At 38.9% G+C, this 19,861-nt stretch overlaps 1 pseudogene; it reads left to right on the top strand.

The window, feature by feature from the left end:
* The first annotated feature begins 2,919 nt into the window (after positions 1–2,919).
* Positions 2,920–3,758, top strand: LOC110215593 (complement component 1 Q subcomponent-binding protein, mitochondrial pseudogene; annotated as a pseudogene).
* Positions 3,759–19,861: the final 16,103 nt, after the last annotated feature.

Below are 19,861 nucleotides of genomic sequence, written 5' to 3'. Positions count from 1 at the left end.
GATTATTTAAATTATCTAACTAGCCAGTCAGGTGGTGATATTAACAATCTCGTGGAGTGATTCAACTTACTGTCTTGACTTGACATTTTCATTAGGAATTTGGATGAAGAACTAGAGGGCCTGATTATCCTATGTGTACATTATACAAAGCTGGGAGAGACAGCTTATGTGATAAATGACAGAATCAGAATTCAAAGAGATCTTGAGAGGCTGAAATGATGGGTTTCGGTTAACGACAATCTCAGTTTGAGCCAAGAGTATGACATGGAGGCCAATTTTTAAAAAATGTGGTGTCATATTGGACTCAGTTAATAAGAATATAGAATTCAGAGCATGAATAACAAATCCTCTGAACTGGTTGCAAGTATTCAAATTCACACTATTCAACGTTATAATTATGTAAATTAGTTCCAGCCCAGTGGAAATATGTAATGTGGATCTGAATAACGTTACTTGGAGGGATCCACTATTTGTACTAATGGGGAGCTATATGCTCTAATTTGGTCAGACCATATCTGGAGTGTAGTCTGAAGACCTGGATGCCAAGTCTTGCAAAAACTACACCCGTACTGGACTTAATTCAATGCATTTACTTAAGATACCGGCCTCCTTGCAGTTCCACAAACAAGGCACTCCATCTCTTAGCTCTGGGCATTTTCCCTTACTGTCTTTCATGCCTGAAATGCTCTCCTTTCTTCTTTCTGCCTTTTGGCCTCCCTGGCTTTCTTCAAATCCCAACTAAAATCTCATCTCTACAGGAAGCCTTTCCTAACCCCTCTTAATTCTAGTACCTTCTCTCTTTTAGTCGTTTCTTACTTATCTGGCATATAGCTCATTTTTACATATTAATTACTTGTCACATTCTCCATTAAATTGTGCACTCCTTGAGGGTGAGAAGTGTCTTTTGCCTTTTTTGTATCCCCAGCATTTAGCACAGTGCCTAGCACATAATAAGTACTTAATAAATGTTTCTTACCAGATAGATTGAAATATCTATTTGTGATTTTGTAAAAATATCTTGTGTTGAATGATGAATTTTATTTTTTACAATCAGTCACTTCTGACACTCCCTTAAAATACTCTCCCTTGTCCAAAAGAATACTTAAGCAAAATTTACTGACTAAACAACAGCATCTGACATTCCACAGTCACCATCTGCCAACCGTCTATCAAAAGGAGGGAAGAATGTTTCTTCAGCTATTACTCAAAATCTAGATTTGCCATCAAAATTAGTCTAGGTTTGGCTGCCTTTCAGTAATGGTTTCATTTAAATTGTTGAAGTCAGGTATATCAGTCAATCAATAGGCATTTATTAAGCACCTACTATGTGCCAAGTACTGAAGATACAAGTGCAAAGAATAAAACATCCCTACTCTCAAGGACCTTACATTCTAATACGAGAAACAATATATTACGATGGTTGTAGTGTACATGTGCATATAGTGTGTGTGTGTGTGTGTGTGTGTGTGTGTGTGTGTGTATACACAGATTTAGAGTGGGGAAATCACTCTCTCTAGATCTGAAATCACTATTCCTCACATAACATGTGTTAAGACGCTATAGTATAAGCAGCCCAAATCAGCTTCTACTCTAACTCAAGCCTTTATTCATTACACAGCAAGGGAATGCAATAGCTGAGTTGCTCACTACGTAGTGCCATACTCAAACCACTTATCAGGTGATCTTGTCACACTTTCTCTGGTATATATGTATAAGAACAATACAACTATATTGTATTGTTACCTTGTGGCAGCATTGGCACATTGGCAGCATTCTGAATTTATTCTAGGGGAATAATATTAAATATTACTCAAAATTAGTTAGGAGGAGTAAATCTATGACTCTACCCCCATCTTTTATCTAGGTTTTCTTCAGTCTATTGAACACTCCCTCAACTCTTCTCATTCAAGAACACAGTCAATATATTGTAGCCATGTAGTTATTATGCATAATGGAAGCGAAAGGCAAATTGTTAAACACTTTCTGAATAGTGCCTTTCACTCACCCGTTTCATGTAACCGCTCCCAAACACCCCTCCCACTCTCAAGTAGTGCCACATATTTCTCATCTGCCCTTAAATTTGAATCACGAGGAGTGGTTAGAAGCAAACGGACTTTTGAGGTGATGGGGAGGAAAGAGACAGAGAGAGAGAGAGAGAGAGAGAGAGAGAGAGAGAGAAGAGAGAGAGAGAGAGAGAGAGAGAGAGAGAGAGAGAGAGAGAGAGAGAGAGAGAGAGAGAGAAGGATAAACAGAAGTAAATAGTAACCATAACTATGAATATGAATGGGATGAATTTGCCTACAAATTGAAAGCAAGTAGAAGAATGGATTACAAACCAGAATCCAACAACATATTGTTTAAAAGAAACACATTTGAAACAGAAGAACATATACAAAGTTAAAATAAGGGGCTAGAACAGAATCTGTTATGCTTCAACTAAAGACAAACAGCAGAGGTAGCAACCATGATTTCAAACAAAGTAAAAACAAAAGTAGACCTCATGAAAAGGTATAATCAGGGAAACCATATTTTGCTAAAAAGGTACCATAGACAATGAAGTAATAGCAATACTAACCATATATGCACCAAACGGCATAGCATCCAAATTCTTAAAGGAAGAGTTAAATTAATTTCAAGAGGAAATAGACAGTAAAACTACATTGGTTGGGTACCTCAATTTACCCCTCTCAGAACTAGATCAATCTAACAATATAATAAAGAAGAAAGAAGAAAAGGAGATGAATAGAATTTTAGAAAAGTTAAATATGATAAATCTCTGGAGAAAATGAATGGAAATAGGAAGGAGTATGCCTTTTTCTCAGCCATACGTGGCACCTTCACAAAAATTGACCATGTAGGTGCTTTCTGCTGTCCTTCTGTCTCTGTGGTCACTCCTAGTCCCCTCTGCATGTCTTGGTCATGGCCTTGCTGCTACTGCTGCTCCTGTTGCTGTGCCTACCGAGCCCTGCACCCTGACACCCTCCTGATACTGCGCCCTGCAGGGACTGCCGCCACGCAAGCCTTCAGAGGCCTCCTGGGAAGAAGAATCGCCAGCAGGCCAGGACCTGCACACTCCCATCCCCTGCAGCCCCTCCACAGCATGCCCAGCCTAATGCTCATGCACTTGAGGGGGCCTCCACACCGAGGGGGACAAGGCCTTTGATGAATTCCTAACAGATGAAGTTAAAGAGGAGAGGAAAATCCAGAAACACAAATCCCTCCCCAAGTAGTCCGGGGATTGGGAACTGGGTGTGCAAGGGACAGAATCCAAGTTAGTCCAGAGATTAGATGGTGAGAGAATCACAGTCACATTCAATATTCACAACAGTATCCCACCAACATTTGATGATAAGCCACCATAGGGACAGAAAGCCCAAGAACAGCAAGAGCCTGAACTTAGGTCAACCCCAAACATCATGGTGGAGGTTGTGAAGGACAATACCAAGAAGGCCCTTGTGTTGGACTGCCACTACCCAGAGGATGAGGTTGGACAGGAGGAAGAGGATGGGAGTGATATTTTCTCCACCTGGGAAGTTAGCTTTCAGCCCACCAGCAAATCCCAGTGGAAGGATACAAACTGCACGCTCAACATGGATTCCCTGGACTGGGCCCCTTATGACCATTTGATGGACCTCCTGGCTGACCAAGCGGTGGACAATACATTTGCAGATGAACTGATCAAGTTCAGCACAGCCTTAGAACACCAGGAGTACATCAACTTTCTGGAAGATCTGAAAGGGTTTGTCAAGTGTCAATAGGGGAGGACTGGGGCTGCAAAGATCTTGCTGTGCACCCAGAGCCCACCCTTGGAAGAGAACAGTTATGTAGAAGCTATCATGGAGAAAGTGTGGCAAAATCCTGTCAGACGTAAATTGTGTTCCCTAACCCTTTTATTTCCTTGCTCCACTGGCATTTTTGTACACCACCACAGAATGATGAGAAATAAAACTCTTGGACCTCTAAAAAAAATTAACCATGTATTAAGCATTAAAAACCCAGTCTTCTTACACTTTACTCTGCCATGTACTCTTTGATCCAGTGTTGCTACCTGTTCCATGAATAATACTCTCCATCTCTCTGGCTGTCCTCCATGCCTGAAAAGCTCTCCCTTCTCTGACTACTAACCTCCTTGGCTTCCTTTAAGTCCCAACTAAAATCCCATTTTCTATAGAAAGTCTTTTCCAACCCTTCTTAATTCTATTGCCTTCCTCCTGTTAATTATTTCCTGTTTATCCTGTATATCACTTACTTTGTATGTATTTACTTTTTTCTCTTCCATTAGATTTTTTCAAATTTAACATATTTATTTGATTTCTTTTTTCTTTATTTAATTTTCTTTCTTTCTTTATATTTATTTTATTATTATTTATTTTATTATTTATTTAATTTCATTATTTTATTTTATTTTTTATTTTAATTAATTTAATTTTTATTTTTAATTTATTTTCATTATTTCATTTTATTTTTCCTCAATTACATGTAAAATTTTTGAACATTCATTTTTAAAAATTTTGAGTTCCAAATTCTCTTCACCCATCACTGTCTCCCCTTAAGAAGGCAAGCACTTTGATAAAGATTATACATGTGAAGTTATGCAAAATGTATTTCCAAATTAGCCATGTTGCCAAAAAAAACCCCACAGAAAACTCCAAGAAAAATAAAGAAAGTTTAAAAAAAAAGTATACTTCAATCTGCATCATTTCTCCATCATTTCTTCCTCTGGAGGTGGATAGTACTTTTTCATCATAAGTCCTTTAGAATTGTCTTGGATCATTGTATTGTTCAGAATAGCTAAGTCATTCACTGTTGATCATCATACGATATTCTGCTGTCATGTACAATGTTCTCCTGGTTCTTCTCACTTCACTTTACATCAGTTCATATAAGTCTTCCCAGGTTTTTCTGAAAGCATCCAGCTCATTCTTTCTTTCTTTCTTTCTTTCTTTCTTTCTTTCTTTCTTTCTTTCTTTCTTTCTTTCTTTCTTTCTTTCTTTCTTTCTTTCTTCCTTTCTTCCTTTCTTCCTTCCTTCCTTTCTTTCTTTCTTTCTTTCTTTCTTTCTTTCTTTCTTTCTTTCTTTCTTTCTTTCTTTCTTTCTTTCTTTCTTTCCATTCAGAAACATCCCAAGATATCTTGGGGTTTATAGGTCCTTTAAATTTTCTTTGATCTCTTTGAGATGCAGATCTAGGGGTAGTATTGCTGGGTGAAGGGGTTTGCACAGTTTTAAAGCCCTTTGGGCATAGTTCAAAATTGCTCTCCAGAATGGCTGGATCAGTTTACAACTCCACCAACAGTATGTTAGTGTCCCAATTTTTCTGTATCTTCTCCAACACTTGTCACTTTCCTTTTCTGCTATATTAGCCAATCTGATAGGTGTGAGATAGTACCTCAGAGTTGTTTTAATTTGCATTTCTCTAATCAAGAGTGATTGAGAGTTTTTTTTTTCATATGACTATAAATAGCTTTGATTTCTTCTGAAAACGGCCTGTTCATATCTTTTGACCACTTACCATTGGAAATGACTTGTATTCTTATAAATTTGACTAAGTTCTCTCTATATATTTGAGAAATAAAGCCTTCATCAGACAAACATACTGTAAGAATTTTCCTCAGTTTCCTGTTTTCTTTCTAATCTTAGCTGCATTGGTTTTGTTTGTACAAAATCTTTTTAATTTAACATAATCAAAATTATCCATTTTACATACTGCAATACTTTCTATCTCTTGATTGGTCATAAATTCTTCCCTTACCCACAGATGTAAAAGGTAAAATTTTCCATGCTCCTTTAATTTGCTCTTTTTGTCTAAATCATGTACCCATTTTGACCTTATGTTGGTATACAGTGGGTCTATATCTGGTTTCTGCCAAACTGCCTTACAGTTCTCCTGGCAATTTTTATCAGATGGTGAGGTCTTACCCAAAAGTTTGGATCTTTGGGTTTATCAAACACAAGATTACTATACTTGTTTCCTACTGGGCATTGTGTACCTAATCTATTCCATTGACCTAATACTCTGTTTCTTAGCCAGGACCAGATTGTATTGATGATTACTATTTTGTAATACAGTTTGAGATTTGGTACTGCTAAACCACCTTCTTTCTCATTTTTTTCATTGATTCCCTAGATATTCTTGGCCTTTTCTTCCTCCAGATGAATTTTGTAATTAGTTTTTCTAGGTCTATAAAATGATTTTTGGTATTTTTATTGATGTAGCACTGAACAGGTAAATCAACTTAGGCAGAATTGTCATTTTTGTTATATTGGCTCAGCTTACCCATGAGCAATTAATATTTCTCCAATTGTTTAGATCTGACTTTATTTCTGTAAAAAGTGTTTTGTAATTGTGTTTATATAGTGTCTGGGTTTGTTTTGACAGGTAGACTACCAAGTATTTTATATCATCTACGATTATTTTAAATGGACTCCCATTTGATTTTAAGCTCCTTGAGGGCAATGACTATCTTTTGCCTCTTTTTGTATCCCTAGTACTTAGCTGTGCCTGATGCATAGTAGGTGCTTAATAAATGTTTATTCAATGAAGAAATGTGAATCATTAAGAAAGTATATGGGAAGAAGGACTCAGAACTGAAATCAGAAAGATGAGGGCAGCAAAAGGAGAAGGGGCAACCTCCCGGCTCCAGTTCCCCATTCCACTAAGCTTTGCATTAGCTCCTAATGCTGGCTATGATCTATACTTCTGCTCTCAATCTAGTTGCTTTTTCAGCACTTTTTCTGACACTGATCCCAGAAGGACAGGCTTGGGCCACAGCCCCTGGAACTGCTTACAGTACAGTCTCAGCTCTCCCATATGGTTTTGTTTGCATAAAACCTTTTTAATTTAATGTAATCAAAATTCCCAGTTTTACCATAGAAAAAGGAACTGGAAAGTCTGTGGGACCCATCCCCCAAGGCAGCCAGCATGAGCCCAGGTAAATAAGCCAGAACTCTGCCAGCACTAACCAAACACACTGGAAGGTGCCTGAAACTTGCATCACTTTGTTGCCTAGATGGGAGCAGTGAGGCCAGAGTACTCAAACAGGGAAGTTTCAGGGTGGTCCAAAACGGTGCTCTGTCTGCTCTGTCCAGGTGCTCCACAGGACCCTGAAGACCACATCATGATCTTCTCTGATACATGAATGGGTTAACACGCAGGCTCCCCCTACCCAGGATCCACTTCATTTCAACCAGGATACCACCTTTCCTCTGGTTGGGCTCTACATCCTCTCTCAGGCTTCACAATGATGGAAGGAAAGCCACTGCATGCCACTATATCCTATCTCTGTATCCTGCCTATGGTCTCCATGGACCCACATTCCTCATTACTTAGGCTGCTTTGGGGGCCGATAGAGCTACCTCTCTCTACAACTAGCTGCAACAAAAATTATCACTTACCGTAAGCCTGAGCCAAGAAGAGAACTGACCTAGGTGAAAGTTGCCATGGGATATGGGGGGAAGATTTTGAGTGTCATTTTGTATGTTGACATGTATGCTTGACAGTGCGTGACTGCCAGCATGGTGCACAGGAGGGCAAATGTGGGGCTCGACATTAGAATGAGTTTTTCCTTATTTTTTTAAAATCATGAACTTAAAAATCATCCTTAAACACAAACATTTTAATATACAAAGAAGAATAAAAAGGGGGATTATATGGGAAACCACTAGCTTCCCTTATGAATATTTTGTTTTGTAAAAGTGTATGTTAAATTTAACAAGGCAGTAACAAAATTATCTTTTCGATTTGGGTCTGCTTCTGAATTTTGTTTTGTTTTCTCTGTGGTTTTTTTAACGTCTTCTTGATATTCTTTTCTTTCTTTGTCTCCTCTTTCACTTCTTGCTCACTTACTGTCCAAAAGAAGCCGACTCTTATAACAATTAAACACAGTCAAGCAAAACAAGAAGATTGAGTTTTTTGATAATAGAGATTTGGGAAATGATGGTTAGAGAATCTGACATAGTGTAGTAGAATGGATCCCATACTTGAAGCTGGGGTACCTGGATTCAAATTCAAGCTTTGTGTCTTACTATCCATTTGACTTTGAACACATCACTTCCCTTCTTTGGTCTCAGTTTACTTATCAGCAAAATGATGGGTTTCGACTACTAGATGCTCTTGAAGGTCTTTTCCCATTCTATGATTCCATGGCCTGGGATTAAGTCCCAGCTCCTTTAGCTAGATGTGTGATGATGGGTAAGTAAATTAAACATTCTGGATTTCAGTTTCTGTATCTGTGAAATGAGGATAATAATATTATATAAACTGAGAAGTGCTAAATAATTCTGAGTTACTATTATTGTCTAGTGTGGTTATATACTTCTTCTCTGGACCTCCTTGGGAAAAGAGTAGATAACCTTTGCTGACATGGTCTAGGTCCTAGGGATTTTTTTTTTCTGTAAAGTTTGGATTCAGTCAAAGGGCTGCACTTGAGGACCTAGAAGGCCACATATGGCCTCAAGGCTTCAGGTTCCCCAACCCTGGTCTAGCAGCAGTGTTGTATATTTGGAGCTCTACCTTTATGTCCCCTACACCCCTTATCCCAATCTGTCCTTCTTATTTCTCTTTATGGCACCACTATCTTTCCAACCACCCAGAAGTGGGTAGGTATCTCAGTATGAGTTAATAGCATAGCAGGAGGCAGCCATCCCCTCATCAATTCATTGGTCACCCTGCTGCCAAATTCACATCCCTATAGCCCAAATCTGATTGTGTCACTGCCCTCCCTGCTCAAGAAGGTTCCATGGCTCCTTACTACTTCCAGAAGAGAACACAATTTTTCTCAGCAAAATATAAAGAGCCCTTCATGATCTGGTTCCAACCTAACTTTCTGGACTTATTTCACATTCCTCCCTCTCACTCACTCTTTGTGCTATCCAAACTAATCTGTCCCCAGCTCCTGGAATGGCCTCTTTCTTCACCTCCACCTTTTATAACTCCTTTCAAAGGCCACCTGGGCCAAGTCTTGGGGATACAAAGAGATGAACATGAGAATTAGTTAAAGGCACTGGGGGTGTTTGAGCTGGAGAAAAGAAGATTTAGCAGTCCTATGAGGGATGTGTTCAAGTACTTGGAGAACTGTCAAGGGAAGAGGAATCAAATTTATTTGTCTTAGTCCCAGAGAACAGAACTGGGAACAAAGATTGAAGCTGCAGCTCTATGTGAGAAAAAAAAACCCTTCCTAACAATTAGCACTGTCCCCAAAATGGCCAGAGCTATGTCCACACAGTGAGGTTCTCCTTTGCTAGAGGTTGTCAGGAGAAGATAAAGATGATACAGAAGAGATGTTCAAGCGTACTTAGACTAGAATCAGGGGTGGAGAACCTGCAGCCTCGAGGCCATATGTGGCTCTCTAGGTCCTCAAGTATGGCCTGCAGGTCCTCCACCCCTGGACTAGATCTATCTGAGATTCTTTCCAACTCTGGGGTTCTCTGATTCAATTACCACAAGATTAGGGGGTGTAAGTTTTATTGATGTATTTTGTTTTTATGTTATACAAGAGGTCCCTTTAAGCAAAATAAAACAATTAAGCAAAAATAATACAGTGACCTCATCTGCAAACACATACATTTCACAGCTGTAGCATACCTCTTATCTCTCTATTTTTAGTTGTTTTTTTTAATTAAAAGAAATAAATTTTCTCTCCTCACCCACCTCCAACCCACTAAAAAAGAAAAGAAAAAACAAATTCCTTATAACAAATTTGCATAATAAAGCAAAACAAATTCCCTCATTGGCTGCATACAAAAATATATAAACAGCAAACTTATATGAACATAGGAATTAATAGAAAAAGTGGATCACACATTTTAGATTTCAGATCCTCAGACAATTTTCCTATTTTAAGTAGTGATTCTTGGTAACAATTACTAAGGTAACAATTGCTAAGGTTAATTATTTCTTAGAACTCGGCATCTAAGAAGCCTGATCATTTTGGGCTTGGAGGTGGAATAATAATAATGACAATTAATAATAACGGCTAGCATTTATATTTTATATAATTTAAAGTTTATATTTATGTAATATAGTATAGAAAGAATGAGATTGGATGACCTCCAACTTCCCTTCAAGCTCTAAATTATTCATTATATAATTTAAGGTTTGCAAAGTACTTTACAAAGATTATCTCATCTGATCCTCACAACAACCCCGGGAGGTAGATTCTGTCATTATTCCCATTTTAAAGATTAGGAAACTGAGGCAGATAGAGGTTAATTGATTGGCCCATGACCACTCAGCTAGTTAAGTGTCTGAGGCTGGATTTGTACTCAGGTCCTCTTGATTCCAGGTCCAGTACTCTACTTAACTAATATCCTATCTTCTACAAGAAGCCTTTAAGAGTCACCCTTAATGCTATTACCTTTCCTCTGTTGACTATTTCTAACTTACATTGTAGGTATCTTGTTTGTACATTGTTGTTTATAAGTTATCTTCCCCCTTAGGGTAGGGACTCCTTGAGAGTAGGGATTGTGTTTTTTATAATTTTTTTTTGGTGAGGCAATTGTGGTTAAGTGACTTGCCCAAAGTCACACAGCTAGTGAGTGTTATGTGATTGAGTTGGGATTTGAATTCAGGTTCTCCCGACTCCAGGGCCAGTGCTCTATCCACTGCACCACCTAGCTGCCCCAAGTAGGGAATGTCATTTGCCTTTCTTTGTGTCTTTAGCACTTAGCACAATGCCTGCCATATGGTATGCACTAATTAAATACTTTTTGATGACTCTATTTCAGTGCTCTTTCAATCAGTTTATTAAAATTTGGCCTTCTGAGATCTGATCAAGATTCTCTTACAAATCCTTCCTGACCACCAGCCCCAGTCTCAGAACTCGAGGCAAGAAGCTGAGCAGGAAAGATGTGTCCTTATTGAGCTCACTCTGATTTCTAGTTCATCCACCCAAAGGAGAGCATCCTACCAGCTCCTTCCAGGGGAAGTAAAGATTTGGACCTGCCCTGGACTGCAGAGGAGTGGGGTGTTGGCAGTGGGCAATTCACACACTCACCACCCACAGCTTTTCTCCTTCTGAATTTCACAATCCCCTTCAAGTCTATGGGGAGCCTGGGACCTGTCAGCCCTGAAGGGACCAGTTCCTAGGGCTAGGGGTTGGGCCAGAGCCAACCTTCCCACTCTACCTCTGGAGCTCCTTTGCCCTATCTGAAGGAACCTTATGAGATGGAGCCAGGTTTGCAGCTCAGACAAGGGAGCCCTCTCACCACTGCTACTCCCATCACCTTGTCACTGGGTTCTGCCCCAGCCTTCTTCATTGGAGGGGTATGAGAGGCGGATGTGCCTTCTAGCCTCCAGTAGCCCTGCCCTCATTCTAGCTCTGCTCTGACAAAGAATGAAAGGGCAGCCAAAGACAAGCTCAGCCTGGAGACAGAAAGCAGGTAACAATGAGATCTGCAGAGTCAGTGACAAAAGAGAACAGCCCTCTTGGTGGCAGCATTGTTTATAACTCTCATTCTTTCTTACATGCTCAGCAGACAATTTTTACAAGCATCATCCCAAAGAGTACTCTCAATTTCACTTCTGCTCACAGACTCCAACGTCACCTTTCAGGCATGCAATCATTCATTCAACAAGGATTTATTAAGCAGCACTGTTCTCCCTCAGAATACATGATCTTTTTGTGGGCCCTGATGAGAGGCAGAGTACTATTCTCAAAGGCAGGATTGCATAGCGGATAGAGTGCTGTACTTGGAGTCAGAATGACCTGGCTTCAAATCTTTCCTCAGACACTTACTGGTTGAGTAACTTAACCTCTCTGGGGCCTCAATTCCTGATCTGTAAAAGGAGAGAATGAGATCGGATGACCTCCAATTTCCCTTCAAGCTCTAAATCTGTGATCCTATGTTCCTATTCCTGCCTGAGGGAAACCATTCCTGTGCATAGTGCTTACTCACTGGGTGACCTCTGTTTCCACTGGTTTCTTCATGCGTCAAGTCTCTGTCTGCAAAAAAATCGAAATTTATCATCTCCCGTGGGGAGCTAGGAAAGTTTGACTCATGGCAAGAACTTTGAAATCTACAGATGAAAGAAACGCACTGCTTGATCTCCAGGCATCATTACTGAGTAACTAGGCCTGGGAATGAAGAGGGCATTCTCCCAGGAGGAAATCTCTCCGAGGAAATTTGCATAACCTCTTTGTTAGGTAAAAAATTCAAGCCAATTCACAACTGAAAAGCAAACATAACTGAGTCCTAGAAAATAACATTGCTGTTTCACAGAATTTTCACACTAGGAGGGACTTTAAGATTCATCTGGTTCAAAGCTCTTGTTTTGTCGTTGAAATTGAGGCCCTATTACTTGCTCAAGATAACAGATCTTTGAGTTAGAAGGGACCCTCAAAGGTCATCTAACCTAGCTAATAACTAAATTAAAAAGTCCTATTCCATCTTTAATTAAAAACTTTTAGTGAAGGGAAACCTGGCTGAAACAGTCCATTGCACTTTTGGATAGTTCTAATTTTCAGAGAATTTTTCGTTACCTCAACGTGAAACACATCTAATTAGCAGAACATCTAGGATTGAGGACAGCTAGGTGGAAAAGTAGATAGAGCACTGGTGTCAGGAGGCCCTGAGTTCAAATCCAGCCTCAGACACTTACTACCTTTGTGATCCTGGACAAGTCACTTAACCCAGATTGCATCCCTCACCCTCTGCCAGAAAAAGAAGGAACATCCAGGACCGGAACTAGGTTTCCTGACTTCCAGTCTTGTGTTCTTTCCACAACATGCTGCCATATTTGGTCATCACCATGGCCAATTGGCTTAAATTAAACGCAACATAATATTTCTCCCCGAGGTATTTGATGGCAAACATGAAGTTATATCTGGCTTCTGTCCTCATAGTGGATTCTATTTGGTGAGTTGAAACCCCATTGTTATTTTACTGTGGACCTTAAACACACTTTATTATATCAAATTGCAATCAACATTCCGGGGGTGAAGGGCGAACGGATGACGCTGACTGAGGCGGCCAGCTGTCGCCGCTGGGCAAGCAGTTTTTATCATCCAACTGCTGAATTTAACATATATCAATATTTATCAGTTGGGACTTTGTCAGTTTTATAAACGAAAACTGAGTGACAATAAATCATTCCATGTCGAGGCAATAGGGTTTTTTTTTTCCCTTTTTGCCTATTTGCCAACCAGGTGTATTCATTCAGTGAAAAGGTTTGTAAGCTAATAACTGAAAAAAAAATTTAAGAACTCACTTCCACCTGTGTCCCCTTGGTATAAGTCATGAGGCAAAGAATGAGAATTTGAGATTTGATCCCAATTTTACATTATTTAAAGGTAGTATAATTATGCAGATAGGGTAAAAGAAATGAACCAGCCTATGAAGTTATTTTCACTTTGTAAATAGCTCAGTAGTACTTCCCACATATCTTAGACTTCCCCATTTGCATTATCTGAAGGTTAAAGAAGTAGACTTATAGATGGAGAGCTTGAGAGGACCTCAGAGATCAAGGAGTTCAACACTCTGATTTTACAGACTAAGAAACTAAAACTAAGGGATGTTATGTGATTTGCTCCAGGTCACGCAGCGAGGTAGATTTTGAACCCAGTGCCTCTGAGTCCAGGCTCTTCGCCCTCTAATACTAATGTTGTAGTTTGCTTTTTTCATATTTATTTGAAATATCACTAGTCTACAGGTGAATTTCTTATAGACCTCTTAATTTCTTCAAGTTCAAGTAAACTTATGTGACTAATATAAAAAAGGATAAGTATTCACTTGACATAATTAGAATTGACAAATACTTATAGTTGCAAATGTAGAAGCAATAAGTTCGATTGGCTCTACAAAGGTTTGTATTTTCCCCCATTTTTCTTTTATATTAAAAAAAATCATTGATAATTTTGTTTGGATACAACAACCAACTAAAGAACCCTTTGTTTTAAAGGCATATTTTTATTTTATTAAATATTTCCCAATTGCATGTAAAAAATTAACATTCATTTTTTTAATGTTGAATTCCAAATTTTCTCCCTCCCCCCTTCAAGAAGGCAAGCAATTTGATATCGATTATACATATGAAGTCATGAAAAACATATTTCTATGTTAACCATGTTAAGCAAACCCTTTTAAGTATATTCACTAAGAAAACAGTTTATTGATTATTCATAGAAAGGAAGGATGGGTCTTCTACCTTTAGCAGTATGGTATTAACCTGCACCAATATATTTAACCAGAGGGTTTTTTTTTAACTTCTCTGTATTGACTTTCTTTACATTGTTTCATCCATGGTATATATTGTTCTTTACCTCTGCTTTCTTCATTCTATATCGCTTCATACAAGTCTTCCCATTTTTCTCAGCGTTCTTCATATTAATCATATGAACACCTTCACCCACCTATCCAATCAGCGGCCAACTCTCACCATCTTTACCTCTATAGCATTTCTCACATGCCACCATCTTAGTTCAGGACTTCATTTGTGTGACTAAGATGAAAACAGCATGGCCCTAGCAGCCAATAGATATGGTCTTCTTGCCAAAACTATTGCATTAGAACTTCTAATTGACCTTTCTGCATCCCGTCTTTCTCCTTTTCAAACTGTCTGCACGGCCACCAAATTGATATTCCTAAAGTACAATTTTAATTCTGTTACTCCCTTACTTAAGAAGATAGAAAGGCTCTCTATTGCATCTGGATAGGATCTAGCTCATCCTTCCAAAATGATTCCCATTACCTCTCCCACACACTCTACATCCCAGCCAAACAGGACTACTTTCTTTCCCCCATAACATGAATCATCTCATGCCTTGGTGCCTTTCCTTAAGCTGCCCCTGCTCCTTACCTCAGTCTTTTGGCTTATTTAGCTACTTTCAGAGTTCAGTTCAAGTTCCACCGAGTAAAGGTCTTTCCTGATCCCTCCAGATGCTAACACATTCCTGGAAATCACTTTGCATATATTTTGTATTTATTTATCAGTTTACAAGTTGTTTCTCCCCAGTAGCATATAGGCTCCTTGGGGATAGGAACTGTTTTTGGTTTTATCTTTGTATCTCCAGAGCCTAGCATGTTGTCTGGCATAGTAAGTGCTTGATAAACACGTGTTAAATTGAATTTAATTATTTCTTACTACGCAATAAAGTTCTATAAACCATCATTTGTCTAACCCTTCCCAAATCGTTGGGTATATATTTTATTTCCAATTTTCTATTAGCATGATTAACGCTGCTATGAACATATTACACAACAGGGTCTTTTCTTGTTGTCAGTAACCTCCTTGAGATATCGAAAATAGTAGGATCTCTGGGTCAAAATGTATGAACAATTTGTTTACTTTTCTTACAATATCCCAGTTTTCCAGAATGGTTAAACCATTTTACAAATCTGTCTGAAGTGACGTAGCATGCCTATTTCCCTACAGTTTCTATAACAATTTTTTTCCATCTTTTCCCATATTTGCTAGCTTGAGAAACATAAAGTAGTAAATGAGGGTTGTTTTAATTTGCATTTCTCTGACTATTTTGAACTTTTCTCCCCAGGTGGTTTTTTACAGTGTTTGTGTGTCTACATACACACACACACACACACACACACACACACACACGTATGTTCTCTTGAAAACTGTGTCTTCTGAACCCTTCTGTACTGAAGAATGGCTTTTAATTTAAATGATATGTTTGTGTCCACTCTAGATTTTAAATGTCAGACTTTTATCAGAGATATCTAATGTAAAGATTTTTCTCTGAGAATTTTTAAAAAATTTTAGATGCTTTGCTTTTATTTGCACAAAAGCTTTTACGTTTTATTTCTAAGGCTTTCCCTTTTGATTTTCATGATCTTTTTATTTCTGTCAAGTTATGACTTTCCCCCCACCCACAACTATAAAATCTATGATTTTCCATTATTCTCTAATTTTTTCATGCTGTGATTTTTTTTATATAGAGGGTTTTGATCTCTTTTCATAGGGCAATGAAAGTTGGTTTGTGAAAGACATCTGTGAAGTAGTCTATTATATATATGTAAAGTGCTTTGTGGACCTTAAAGTGCCATAATGCTAGTTTCTATTGTTGTTATTATTATTATTATTATTATTACCCTTATTATTTCACCTCCATGCTCAAAATGATCAAGTTTCTGGAATGTCAAGCTCAAGGGAAAAACTGACCTTAGCTCTCATTTACCAAGACTCACTAGCTTGATGGTGGTGGTGGTGGTGATGATAATGACAATGATGATGTGCCTTATATGCAAAGATAGCTATGATACAGACCCCCAACTCAAGAGGCTACAATATAATGGGGAAGTAAACTATGCATAGAAATATCTATGATAAAAGAGAGAGTGTGATAAGCATAAGGCAGAGGTCCAAGAAAAAATGGAAAGAGAAAGGGGAACAGCATCAAGGAAGATTGAAGATAGGTGACAGTGCTGAATTTGGGCCTTGAATGTAGGGGGAGACTTGGACAGGTGGAAATGATGGAGGTTAAGAGAGAGTAGGAGCTGGAAGATGCATTCCAGGGATGGAATAATCTTCTAAGTCTCAACACTTGTGTGAACTGTTGCAGTTTGCATGAAATATTAAGTACACTATGTATGATTTGGGGTACTTAGTCCTTTGCGTGGTTATTTCTTATTCATTTCTTTCAGGACTCCTCATCTTTCAGGGCTCTTTCTCAAAAATCTCTATTTCCACAGCCCCTTGAGTGTTCTAGGCTCTCTAGATACCATATATTCTGCTAAGAGGAAAGCATAGTGGCACTTATCAGAGGAACCGTGTGGTGCCATAGAAAGAACACTGAATTGAGATCAAGACTCCTGGGTTCTTATCCTGCCCTTGCTCCACACCTGATCTTGGATATCACTCCAATGGAATTAGACTGGACGAAGTTAGGGGATGCAATGGATAAAGTGCTGTCCCCGGAGTCAAGAAGACATCAGAGTCAAATCCTATGACCTTGGTTAAGTCATTGAATCTTTGTCTGCCTCTGATTCCTCATCTGTAAAACGGGGGTCAAAACATCATCTATCTCCCAGAGTTTTGTGAGGATAAAATGAGGTAATATCTGTAAAGCATTTAGTGCAGTGCTTGGTACATAGTAGGTGTTTAATAAATACTCATTCCCTCCTAGAGTATATTCTTTGAGACACAAGATTTGTTGTATTACCTTTTTCAGGAATATTTTGCTTTTTCAAAGAGAAGGAAGAGAGATCAAGTATAGTGCTTTATACAAAGAAATTAACTGCTCCTAAGGGCATTTTCATCATCATTAGGATCAGTAGGTCAGATTTTCCTTTGGGGTATGTGGGAGCCAGGAAAACCTACCTGTATTCCTCAAATTATACTCTGTATGCTCCTGCCAATTCTTCCGAACCATAAAGCTTCCCCTGTTGCCATGAGTTTTTGGAGTTGGTAGAACCATTTTCTCCATACAACCTATGCCATTCCCCAACTTTCTAATTCTTCTAGGCTTTGAGGTGGGAGTAGGAGCTTATTTGGTGATCTATGGCTAAGTGCCTAGATAAATTAAACTGTTTCTCTGTGGGCCAAATTATGTTCTATGGTAGAGGTGTCAAATCTATGAGTGGGCTACACATAGCTCACAAGCCTCCCAAGTACAGCTTGAACCAGTGTAAAATGTAGTTTCAATGTGATTTTAATGTGTTGATGTATTAATAATAATTTTTAAAATGTATAAAAATGTTTAGTTTTCTAAATCATCACCTGGCCCATAGGGCCCAGTTTCTACTTGAGTTTGACACCACTCTTCTAGGGTCTTCACCCCCAAAACAAGCAGGATTGACCCTTTTGTGTTTGCCTTTCTTTATATTTCTAGCATTTTGCATAATGTCTGGCATATAGCAAGGGCTGAAGAAATGATTGTTGACTTGACTTAGGCTTTTTTTTAAATCAAAATCCAAATGTTCTTTCAGGGTATTTCCTCATTTCCTCTAAGGAGGACCTTAGACCTCCTGAAATCCTCTTTCTGATTTTATCTTCTCTCTTTTACCACACCCACAGCAGTTTCAGCCTCAGCAAAATACGAATGAATGAATAAATGAATGAAAGAATGAAAAAGAGTCATTGATTGCTTACTATGTATGTTCCAGGGACCCTGCTTAGTGTTAGAGAAAGACATACAAAAGAGAAATAGTTCATACCCTCAATAAGCTTGCATTCTAATAAGATGAAATAACACATATTGGAGAATGGCGGCCAGGGAGGGGTGTTTTGGTCTGGGAAGTCACAGGGATGGTGAGGGGGATGATAGATCAGTAGATGGATAGCCTTTATAGAAGTAATGGTGATGTTGATTTGATTATGGATCCCAGAGCAAGAGAGGAACAGGATGGGGCTGGGCTAACCATGTAGCAAAGCAGAAGAAACTGGGGTGAAGATAGCTATATGACTTCTCCAGCTCATTCAACTGTTCATTTTAGGATTTAGTTTTGAGTCTCTTTGCAGAGCTGATCACCATTTTCTAAGTGCGCTCCAGCTAGCAATGTCCCTCTGAAGTGTGCCATCCCCACACAATGCTTCAAGTGTGGCCAGAGAAGCAGGACAAGATGCAGACTCATCAGTGCGTATATCTCACATAGCTTATTGTTGTTATCGTTGTTCAGTTGTGTATGACTCTTCATGACCTCTTTGTGGGGTTTTCTTGGCAAAGCTACTGGAGTGGTTTGCTATTTCCTTCTCCAGTGGATTAAGGCAAACAGAAGTTAAGTGACTTGCCCAGGGTCACATTGGTTAGTGAGTGTCTGAGGCTGGATTTAAACTTGGGTCTTCCAGACTCCAGGCCCAGAGCTCTATCCACTGAGCCACCTAGCTGCCTCATCTCATAGCTAGCTAGGAACAAATTTAGTCAATCATTATTGAATCATGAGATGCAACAGTTTAGAACCAGAAGCAACATTGGAAAGCATCTTTAAAAAAAAAAAAGGCCCCTCATTTTATTTTTTATTTTATTTTATTTTTTTAGGCAATCGGGGTTAAGTGACTTGCCTAGGGTCACACAGCTAGTAAGTATCAAGTGTTTGATCTGAGGCCAGATTTGAACTCAGGTGCTCCTGACTTCAGGGCCGGTACTCTAGCCACTGTGCCACCTAGCTGTCCCAAAAGGCCCCTCATTTTAAAGATGAGAAAACTCAAGATCAGAGATATTAAGTGATTTTTCCCAAGGTCACACAGCTAATTGGTGACAGCCAGAGCTAGGATTCTGGGCAGGTAGGGCACATATATTAGCACACATATTAGATCACATAGCCTATATGTCCAAGATAGCTAGATGATGCAGTGGTTAAAGCACTGGGTCTGGAATCAGGAAGACCTAACTTCAAATCTAACCCCAGGCACTTACTAACTGTGTGACCCTGGGCAAGTTGCTGAACCTCTGTATCAGTTTCAGCTGTAAAATGAGGATAAGAACAGCATCTACCTTGCAGGGTTATTGTGAGGATCAAATAAGCTAATGTGTGTAGAGTGCTCAGTACAGTGCCTGACAGGTGATAGTCACTTAATGAACATTTGTTTCCTTCCTTCCTTCCTTGAACCCAAGACTGAACTAGAGTACTAACCGGTTAACAGACAGTTGAACAAAAATTGGTAATAGACAGTTAATAAACAAGATAAGAAGATATCAAACACACAACTGCCCTGGATGAGGTCAAGTCATTGGTCCCCGGTGAACTATCTCTTAGTGTACTGAAAGAAGTAGTAGATGTAATCGATGAGGCTGTCTTCAATCTTGGGAAGAACATGATGAGCAGGAGAGATACAGCAGGATTACTCTCACCAGGACAAATGTTCTGGTTTTCAAAAGACAGAAGAGAATGAACATGCAAACTCTAGATGAGTGAGTATGAAGCCAATGCCTAGCAAATTTAGAACATATTAAATGGATGATTCACAAACTTCT

The sequence above is a fragment of the Phascolarctos cinereus genome, unplaced genomic scaffold (assembly GCF_003287225.1).
Source record: "Phascolarctos cinereus isolate Bilbo 61053 unplaced genomic scaffold, phaCin_HiC Scaffold_726;HRSCAF=1367, whole genome shotgun sequence".
NCBI lineage: Eukaryota > Metazoa > Chordata > Mammalia > Diprotodontia > Phascolarctidae > Phascolarctos > Phascolarctos cinereus.
The sequence above is the reverse complement of the archived record's forward strand: the minus strand, read 5'-3'. Positions and strand labels throughout refer to the sequence as shown.